The sequence below is a fragment of the Papio anubis genome, chromosome 1, assembly GCF_008728515.1.
Source record: "Papio anubis isolate 15944 chromosome 1, Panubis1.0, whole genome shotgun sequence".
Lineage (NCBI taxonomy): Eukaryota > Metazoa > Chordata > Mammalia > Primates > Cercopithecidae > Papio > Papio anubis.
Window position 1 is genome coordinate 121,998,001 of NC_044976.1, and position 10,783 is coordinate 122,008,783.

A 10,783-nucleotide genomic window follows, 5' to 3' on the forward strand; every position below is an offset into this window, starting at 1 on the left:
AACCCTATCTGTACAAAAAGTAAAAAGTTAGTTGGGTGCGGTGGTGCATGCCTGTAGTCCTAGCCACTGGAGAGGCTGAGGTGGGAAGACTGCTTGAGCCCAGGATTTTGAGGCTGCAGTGAGCTACGATTGTGCCACTGTACTCCAGCCTGCGTGGCAGTATGAGACCTGTCTCTAAACAAAACAAAACACAACAAAAAAGAATGAGAGACAACGTGGTGAACTGGATAAAGCCTGATATTAGTTACATTCCAGGGTTGTTATATTAGAGATATAATATATAAAATGCCTAGGCCAATACTTTACAGTAGTTACTCCATAAATGGTAGTTTTTACTAATAATTCTTTTTTTTTTTTTTTGAGACGGAGTCTTGCTCTGTCGCCCAGGCTGGAGTACAGTGGCCGGATCTCAGCTCACTGCAAGCTCCGCCTCCCGGGTTTATGCCATTCTCCTGCCTCAGCCTCCCGAGTATCTGGGACTACAGGCGCCTGCCACCTCGCCCGGCTAGTTTTTTGTATTTTTTAGTAGAGACGGGGTTTCACCGTGTTAGCCAGGATGGTCTCGATCTCCTGACCTCGTGATCCGCCCGTCTCGGCCTCCCAAAGTGCTGGGATTACAGGCTTGAGCCACCGCGCCCGGCCTACTAATAATTCTTAAGATATAAATATTCTATGGGACATGATAAAATTTGACTATAGTCATGGATGACAGGCTCCCTATTCTGATTCTTCCCGAGATTTCTTACCTTAAGGTATCTCTTCTAAATACTTTGGGTCTTGGGCTCGAGCATCTTTTAAAAAATTGCTCGAAGTAATAACTTCCAAGAAATACGTAGTTATTGTTCTTAATCAGTCAAGCATTTAGTAAAACCTTACTATTTCTTCCACATGTTAATTAACAAAATATCATAATAGGTAATGTAATATTGCCACGTGTTAATTTGTGTGGCCCAGGCAATTAAAGAATATGACATATAAAATGATGTTAAGTGTACGAGACAGACAGTACCTTCAGGGAAGAGATAGGAAAGATCTGTGCAGGCTCAGAAGTCTTCGGTGAAAAATTCTTGAAAGGAGTGGACTCAAACTTTGTCTTAAAGAAGGGGCAGGATGTAGATAAATGGGGGAAAAGAAGAAAGGCATTCCAGGTGGACAGCAGATTGGTAAAGTTACTATCAAAACCCACAAAGAGGCCAGGCGTGGTGGCTCATGCCTGTAATCCCAGCACTTTGGGAGGCTGAGGTGGGCGGATCATGAGGTCAGGAGTTAGAGACCAGCCTGGCCAACATGGTGAAACCCTGTTTCTACTAAAAATACAAAAATTATCCGGGCATAGTGGCGTGCACCTGTTATCCCAGCTACTCGGGAGGCTGAGGGAGGAGAATTGCTTGAACCTGGGAGGCAGAGGATGCAGTGAGCCGAGATTGTACCACTGCACTCCAGCCTGGGCAACAGAAAGAGACTCTGTCTCAAAAAAAAATAAAAAACCGTAAAAACAAAAACAAAAACAAAAAACCTAAAACGTTAGGTTGAATCATGTAAAATTACTGGGCTTTTTTGTGGGTCAAAAACAATCTAATATCAGCAGTTTCATATCATTTGACCTAATAAAAGTAGCATTTGCGGAACGATACTCTGGAAGTTTCAACTGTATTGGTAATGGTTCTTTTTTTTTTTTTTTTTTTTTTTTTTTTGAGAGAGTCTCACTCTGTCCTGCAGGCTGGAGTGCAGTGGCCGGATCTCAGCTCACTGCAAGCTCCGCCTCCCGGGTTTAGGCCATTCTCCTGCCTCAGCCTCCCGAGTAGCTGGGACTACAGGTGCCCGCCACCTCGCCTGGCTAGTTTTTTGTACTTTCTAGTAGAGATGGGGTTTCACCGTGTTAGCCAGGATGGTCTTGATCTCCTGACCTCGTGATCCGCCCGTCTCGGCCTCCCAAAGTGCTGGGATTACAGGCGTGAGCCACCGCGCCCGGCCATGTTTCATTTTTTAGACTGAGTGGTAGGTTTATAGATTCTTTATATTACTTCTTAATTTTTCTTGTGGTTTTAAATATTTCATAATCATTTTTAAAATAATTTAAAGATTAGCAAAAAAACAAAGAGTTAAGTCTCATCAAATAATTTAAACAATCTCTTTATGTAATGCTTATTCTCATTAGGAAAATAACACCTGGTTTTCTCAACATCCTCAGACATTCATCCTTTTCTCCAGCTTTTCTCCAATCTGGTGTCCAGTTGTATTGGGGACAAGCATGGCTTGTGCAACATTATGATAAAGAAGAATCCAGAGGGCCGAGTGTGGTGGCTCACGTCTGTAATCCCAGCACTTTGGGAGGTTGAGGCACTGGATCATATGAGGTCAGGAGTTCGAGACCAGCCTGTCCAACATGGTGAAATCCCGTCTCTACTAAAAATACAAAATTAGCTGGGCATGGTGGAGTGTGCCTGTAGTCCCAGCTATTTGGAGGCTGAGGCAGGAGAATCGCTTGAACCTGGGAGGTGGAGGTTGCAGTGAGCCCAGATCCCGCTATTGCAGTCCAGCATGGGCAACAAGAGTGAAATTCCGGCCGGGCGCGGTGGCTCACGCCTGTAATCCCAGCACTTTGGGAGGCCGAGGCGGGCGGATCACGAGGTCAGGAGATCGAGACCATCCTGGCTAACATGGTGAAACCCCAACTCTACTAAAAATGCAAAAAATTAGCCGGGCGAGGCGGCGGGCACCTGTAGTCCCAGCTAGTCGGGAGGCTGAGGCAGGAGAATGGCGTGAACCCGGGAGGCGGAGCTTGCAGTGAGCCGAGATCGCGCCACTGCACTCCAGCCTGGGCGACTAAGCCAGACTCTGTCTCAAAAAAAAAAAAAAAAAAGAGTGAAATTCCGTCTCAAAATAAATAAATAAATAAAAATAAAGAAACAAAGAAGAAGAATCCAGAGACCCCAAGTGGAATGTTCTTTGACTCTTCTGGCATCTGGGACAATGCCCCTTCTCCATCTGCCTACCGCTTGCCCCACTGGTGTTCGCGGTTGAAATTTGTGGTTCAAGACCATGTGGATACAACTTGTGAGCTGTCCCCACTCAGGTTGCCCAGGCCTCGTGGCTCTCTCTCAACCTCCTTTCAACTCTTTGGCTCTACAGGTCCCTCTAAGTTTGTCTGAGGGGCCCCTTTGGTTCTGAACTTGGGGTGGTTCACTCCACAGTCCTCACTGCAGTGTCACCTTGCCCCACTAAGGCTGCCTCCTTCAGCAAACTTCTCAGCCACTGTGGCTCTCTCTCACAGCACCCCAGGAAAGTGGGACTTCAGGGTCCCCTTCTGCCATACTGTAGTTCACTCACACTTTTATCTGATGTGCCGCACCACAGGAGGGTACAAGGCATGCCTGACGTGGTGGCGCATGCCTGTAATCCCAGCTACTTGGGAGGCTGAGGCAGGAGAATTGCTTGAAGACAGAGGTGGAGGTTGTGGTTAGCCGAGATCGCGCCATTGCACTCCAGCCTGGGCAACAAGAGCAAAACTCTGTCTCAAAAAAACAGAAAACAATGGCCGGGCGCGGTGGCTCAAGCCTGTAATCCCAGCACTTTGGGAGGCCGAGATGGGCGGATCACGAGGTCAGGAGATCGAGACCATCCTGGCGAACACAGTGAAACCCCGTCTCTACTAAGAAATACAAAAAATAGCCGGGCGAGATGGCGGGCGCCTGTAGTCCCAGCTACTTGGGAGGCTGAGGCCGGAGAATGGCGTGAACCCGGGAGGCGGAGCTTGCAGTGAGCTGAGATCCGGCCACTGCACTCCAGCCTGGGCTACAGAGCGAGACTCCGTCTCAAAAAAAAACCAAAAAAACAGAAAACAAAAAACTAAAAACTGTCAATAATTATTATTTTAGTTATATTATTATTATTGTTTTATCATTTTTGTTGTTGTTATTAATATCCTTAGTGAGCAAGTGGGTCACTATTGACAATGGGGAGTGTTTCCTAACCATCAACACTCTCACCCACACATACACTTAGGCTTTCTTTTTTTTTTTTTTGAGATGGAGTTTCGCTCTTGTTACCCAGGCTGGAGTGCAGTGGCACCTTCTTGGCTCACTGCAACCTCTGCCTCACGGGTTCAAGTGATTCTCCTGCCTCAGCCTCCGGAGTACCCAGCAGCTGGGATTACAAGTGCCCGCCACCACATCCAGCTAACTTCTGTATTTTTAATAGAGACCCCATCTCTATTAAACCCCTTTCACCATGTTGGCCAGGCTGGTCTTGAACTCCTGACCTCAAGTGATCCACCTGCCTCGGCCTCCCAAAGTGCTGGGATTACCGGCATGAGCCACCGCAAATAGCCCAATTTGGGCCTTTTAATCCAAATGTTAAGCTAATGAAAATGGCCGGCTTGGAGTGTGTGTAATGGGGGGAAGGAATGGGTGTAAAGATAGAAAGTTTCAGTAACAAACTGGAGTCCTTGTTAGCACGACAGAGAGCTCCTCTACTTGAGAAGGGACAAAGTCAATTCAAGACCTTTGGGCTTTCTGGCTGGATGTGGTGGCTCATGCCTGTAATCTCAGCACTTTGGGAGGCCAAGGCGGGTGGATCACCTGAGGTCAGGAGTTTGAGACCAGCTTGACCAATATGGTGAAACCCCGTCTCTACTGAAAATACAAAAATTAGCCAGGTGTGGTGGCGTGCGCCTGTAATCCCAGCTACTAAAGAGTCTGAGACAGGAGAATTGCTTGAACCCGGGAGGCAGAGGTTGCAGTGGGCCCATATTGCGCCACTGCACTCCAGCCTAGACGACAGAGCAAGACTTCATCTCAAAAAAAAAAAAAAAAAAAAAAAAAAAAGCCTTCAGGCTTTCATATAACCTGTAAGGGAGAATAAAATTTTAGAAATAAATAATAAGGGAAAAAAGATAAATAAAAATTCAAATTTTAAAATAAAGTAAAATAGATCCATGGGGGTATCTGATGACATGATATTCCAGCAACTCAGATTTCTCCGGGACTGCACTGGAGACAGATCTTTCAGGCACATTTGTAATATGTCCACTGCCCAGGGGACAGGATAGAACAAGAGCCATAGAAAACAAGGGGAACTTGGCAGAATTGCCTTTGTATTTTAAGTTATAGCTTTCCTAACTGAAACAATAGCTTTGAAAGAGACAAATAATTCACAAATTATTAGTAGGAAATGTTGAGATGGGAAGATGATAAGTAAGAAAGGTAATTAAACTCTGTACTATTTTTAAAATGAAATACTAAGTACAGATGACTAAATTAAATGACTTTTCAACCTTTCCAATCTAAGCAGCCTTAAAAAGTTCCACTATCTAGCACAGTGGTTTTTAAACATTTTTTGACAGCCACCCACAGTAAAAAGTATATTCTACATCTTGACTGGTTACACACAAACACACAGTACTTTTTCATGATTCGGATTTCATGAAAGACTACTGATACTCACTATGTGATAGCTTTTTATTTTATTACACCTTTTTTTTTTTTTTTTTGAGACAGTGTCTTGCTCCACTGCCCAGGCTGGAGTGCAGTGGCTTAAAACATGGCTCACTGCAGCCTCGAACTCCTCAAGCAATCCTCCTGCCTCAGCCTCTGGAGTAGCTCTGGGACCACAGAAGTGCACCACAACACCCGGCTAATTTTATTTTTATTTGTAGAGACGGAATCTCCCTATGTTGCCCAGTCTGGTCTCCAACCTGGGGCCTCAAGTGATCCCCCTGCCTCGGCCTCCCAAAGTGCAGGGATTACAGCTTGGGCCACTGTGCCCAGTCCTTCCTTCCTTCATTCCGTCCTCTCCTTCTTTCCTAATACTGCTTGTCAAACTGATTTTGCCACCCACGATTTGAAAAAGAAGGTCTAGTGGATTATCCCAATCATTAACTATTTCTGTGGGTTAGCTTACCTTTCCAGAACACAGAATAGAATTCAGCAAACTGCCTCAAAGAGCAGTTTCTAGATTTGACTTCCGCCTCTAGGGTTTATGAAGTCATTCTCAGGTGACCTGGATTTCCCTACACGTGCACCTCATGACGTGGGAGCCCGGGGTAGGGAGGGATAGATAACATGAGAATCAATAGAAAGAACTGCAAGGTCTGAAGACAAGCACCATTTGTCTAGTGGAGTCTATTTTATATCCAGTTTTTAAAAATCTCCATTTAAGATATTTAGCTTCAACGTGGACCTTGACCAATTAATCCAACAAACAAAACTCTGGCTTGGGGGCCCAGTTACTAATTTTCAAGGAAAGAGACCTCTGTTTTTAGAACCAGGGCTCTCCTGGGTCCCTCCCACGTCCCCAGCCCTTCTCTGGCCTTGGGTAACTTTTCCCTCCAGTTTGGTGGAAGGTTACATTAGAAGAAAATAGTCCCTACCGTCTAGAAACTTTTCAGGAAAAAGGGCGTTGGACGTGCGGGTGGGTGGGTATACCGGGAAGGGACAGCTGGAGCCGCGAACGCACCGGGGCCCGCGGCGCATCGGTGTGGAGGCCGCGGGGCGGCAGGAGGCACTGGGAAGCGAGGGTGAAGAGCACCGGACCAGAAAAGGGCAGTGTCCGCCCTGCGCTCCTCTGCTGCCGCCGGCAACCCGGGAGGGAGAGGCGAGGCTCTGTAGGGTGGGATTCGAGGTCTCCTGAATCCTCGAGTGGGCTTGGGTTTTCACGAGCCGCCTTTTCTTATTGACCATTTCTCTTTGTCATCATGATCTCTTGGCCTCAGACGGAGTTAAGGGAGCCATAGTAGGAGTGCAGAAAATGAAGTGACCTGGAGGGAAAAATATTTAATGATGTTAATATTTAATGATAATATTTAATGATATTATTTTATATATATTTAATAATATTTAATGATAATAAAAATATTTAGTGATGTTTAAAATATAGTTTTTCCTACTTCCTTTTTCTCTCTCAAATCAGTTTAGATGTAAATAACATTTTAACAGGGCCCAAGATCAGGCTCCCAGGCTCTGGCTTCTGGTCTCACTTGACTCCAGAATAAGATTTTGGTGTGCTAGTAATTTTGCCAAATGGAGGCCTACTCCCCAAGACATCACCCTGATGAGTGATGAACATTTCTGTAGGTGATGACTTGGAGTCGTTTTATTTCATTCTAATACATGTCCCTGCTTCAAGTGGGTAAAATTATACTTAGTTCAGCCCAGGTTTAATTCATATTATTTAAAAATGTCAGTGGAAAGTAATTTACAAGCTTCTCTTTATTAAGATTTTGGAAATTTTGCTTTATTGAACTTGCATTTTAAGTATTTTTTTGCTGTGTTCTTAGCGTAGATAGAAAACAACCTCTCGCTGTCTCCTAGTTGGCCCTGTCAACAAACATTTGGGAAGTGCTTAGCTCAGAATGCTGTTGAGTACAACAAATTAAACAATCTGATGTACTTGTTAATTTCATTACAAACGGCAGTTAGGATTTCATATACATATAGTCTGTACCGTGCTATATACCAGAAATCTTTGTAAATATAAACTCCTTAAATATAGGGACCCAGTTTTATTCTTCAGTGAAAGGGAGTTAATCTCCTTTTGGTGTTGTGCATTTAAAAGGATTTAGGATGTAAGAGGCTCATTAAATGATAGCTGTTAGTATTATTTATCTTGATATCTTCCAAAGGGCTTTGCACATGGTGAACACTAAGAAATATTAGTTGAATGAATGAAGGTGCCACGTCCCATACTGTAGTATACACAGAGAAAAGACCAGGATGGGGACTCCAGCGCAGTGATTTCATTTCATCAGTGAAGCTTTGTGTGGAAGTGTCCCTCCTGCAGCCCTTTTACCAGATGCAGGCTCCCTTGACCTTGGATTGTGGATCACTTAAAATTTTCAGGGGAAAAAGTGTGCCTAATTAGCTAGTAGGACCTAACCTCTTGTCAAGATGGAACTTGAAAAGTTTGTCTAAGTATGGAAAAGCTAAGCTCATTTGACACAGATCACGGGAAGAAAGATTTCTACATGTTATTCAAGTTATTCACGTCAAAAGCGATTAGGGGGCCCCAGCTTCCATTACATCATTCATTAGGAAAATGTGTGCTGGAAGCTCTGCAAATCACATGATTTGATGGAGGCATTGAGACTGGGTTTCTTGTGTGTCTGCCCTGGGCCATATTCAGTTTTTAGTATGCTTGGAAAAGGCTGAAGCAGAACATGGAGATCTAGTTTATTTTAATGCCGTCAGATGGCTAAATGGTGGAAACTTGTTGAAGAGATTTACTGAGCTGTTTCCTTAGACTGAAGACTTCAGAGAATTAATTAACAGGGTTCTGAGAGATACAACATGCCAGACCCCTACTGACTCATAAGAGTGTACTTGCTTACTGATATGATGTGATAGCTGAGCACAGTATATGTAAAGCTGCAGGGAAGTAATACAAGAGCAGTGCTGATGCATTCTAAGACATGCAGGTCTTGAGATGAGAACTGGCCGTGACAACTGAGTCAGCCAGGCACTGGACTCATTTCCTTTTGCTTACCCACCCTGAGCTCAATAGAAGCACAGACGTTGACAAGGTGCTGAACTATTTGGTGAAAATGAAGTCACAATTTTGGAAGAGCTCCACTGATTTTGATGTGTAGGTATTGTTTCACGCTTTAGCTGTTGCTTTTAAAATGCACACCTTAAGATGGTTCTCGCCGGGCGCAGTGGCTCACACCTGTAATCCCAGCACTTTGGGAGGCCGAGGTGGGCGGATCACGAGGTCAGGAGATCAAGACCATCCTGGCTAACACGGTGAAACCCCTTCTCTACTAAAATGCAAAAAATTAGCCGGGCGCATGGCATGGCTTCAGTCCCAGCAGCTACCGGGGAGCTGGAGACAGGAGAATGGCGCGGAACCCGGGAGGCGGAGCTTGCAGTAAGTCAGAGATGGCGCCACTGCACTCCAGCCCCTTGGGAGCAAAGGCCGGGCGCTGCGGCTCAAGCCTGTAATCCCAGCACTTTGGGAGGCCGAAGCGGTGGATCACAGGTCAGGAGGATCGAGACCATCCTGCTAACATGGTGAAACCCCTGCTCTACTAAAATACAAAAACTAGCCGGCGTGGTGGCTGGCTCTGTAGTCCCAGCTACTCGGAGGCTGAGGCGGGAGAATGGCGTGAACCCGGGAGGTGGAGCTTGCAGTGAGCCGAGATCGCCACTGCACTCCAGCCTGGGCGACAGAGCGAGACTCCGTCTCAAAAAAAAAAAAAAAAAAAAAAAATGGTTCTCAGTTATCATGCTATATCTATGCCATTTCATTCCTAGAGCAAGTAACTTAGCCTAAAGTGAACCACATCTATAAGAAGGCAAATATCCCTGCAGAGACATTTGTAGATAAATTGTGGAAGTATTCTAAAATTTTTGGCCAGATTTTGGCGAATGTTTGAGTCTAGTTGGTACAGAAAGTACATTCTGTTTTATGAAAATAGCAACATTGACGTGAAAAGATATCATTAATGTATATCTGTAGTCAGAAATTGAATGTGCCCTGGCTGATTACAATTTATTTATTCACTTAATGCATATTTATTGAGTACAAGGCCTTAGAGATTCCTCAGTTCTTATAATCTGTAACAGTGCCATTCCATAGGAATGTAATGAGAGCCACACATATAATTTAAAATTTTCTAGTAGCCACATTAAGAAATTTAAAAACTGATAAAATTAATGTTATTAATATATTTTATTTCACCAAATATATCTAAAATATTATCCTAATACATAATCAATATAGTTTTATTGTTGTTTTTTGTTTTTGTTTTTGTTTTTTTTTGAGACAGAGTTTCACTCTGTCACCCAGGCTGGAGTGCAGTGACACAATTATGGTTCACTGCAGCCTCAACCTTCTGGGCTCAGCTGCTCCTCCCACCTCAGCCTCCTGAGTAACTGAGACCACAGGCATGTGCTACCAGCTAATTTTTTGTATTTTTTTTGTAGAGACAGGATTTCCCATGTTGCCCAGACTGGTCTCCAACTCCTGGGCTCACGCAATCCACCTGCCTTGGCCTCCTGAAGTGCAGGGATTACAGGCGTGAGCCACTAGAAATTATTAACAAATTATTTTACATTCTTTGTTTTGAATTAAGTTTCTTGAATTTACTTACAGCAAATCTCACATTGCACTAGCCACATTTCAGGTACTCAAAAGCTACATGTGATTAATGGTTACTATACTGCGCAGTCCATGTCTAGAGAGAAATACAGATGTGTAATTTGTAAACAGGTAAACAGAAAATTTCTTTTCTTTTCTTTTTTTTTTTTTTTTTTAAGACAAGTTCTCACTCTCCCAGGCTGGAGTGCAGGCTCAGTGCAGCCTCCACCTCCTGGGCTCAAGCGATCCTCCCACCTAACCTCCCCAACGCCCCACCCCAGTAGCTGGGACTACAGGCGGGCACCACCATGTCCAACTAATTCTTATAGAGATGGGTTTTCACCATGTGGCCCAGACTAGATAATTTTAATTAAATGTAATAAAGGCTATGATGAGAAAAGTACACTCATCCCACAATGAGAGCATATAAAAGGGGCTTAGTTCCTCCAGTTTTTCCTCCTAAAATCTCACAATTCTCTCTGCTTCTCTGCATCCTACCTGCCATGACTCTAATCTAATCCAGATTATCTGTCTCCTAGACTTGCACAACAGCTTCCGAAATTGTCTGCCTGCATCTATCTCTGCCCCTATTTGCAGATAAAGTGAGCTTTTAAAAACCCCCTTCAGATCATGTCATCCCTCTGTTTAAAACCTTAAATATGTGATGAACACATTGGACAAGTGTGAGATGATGTACATAAAGCACCCA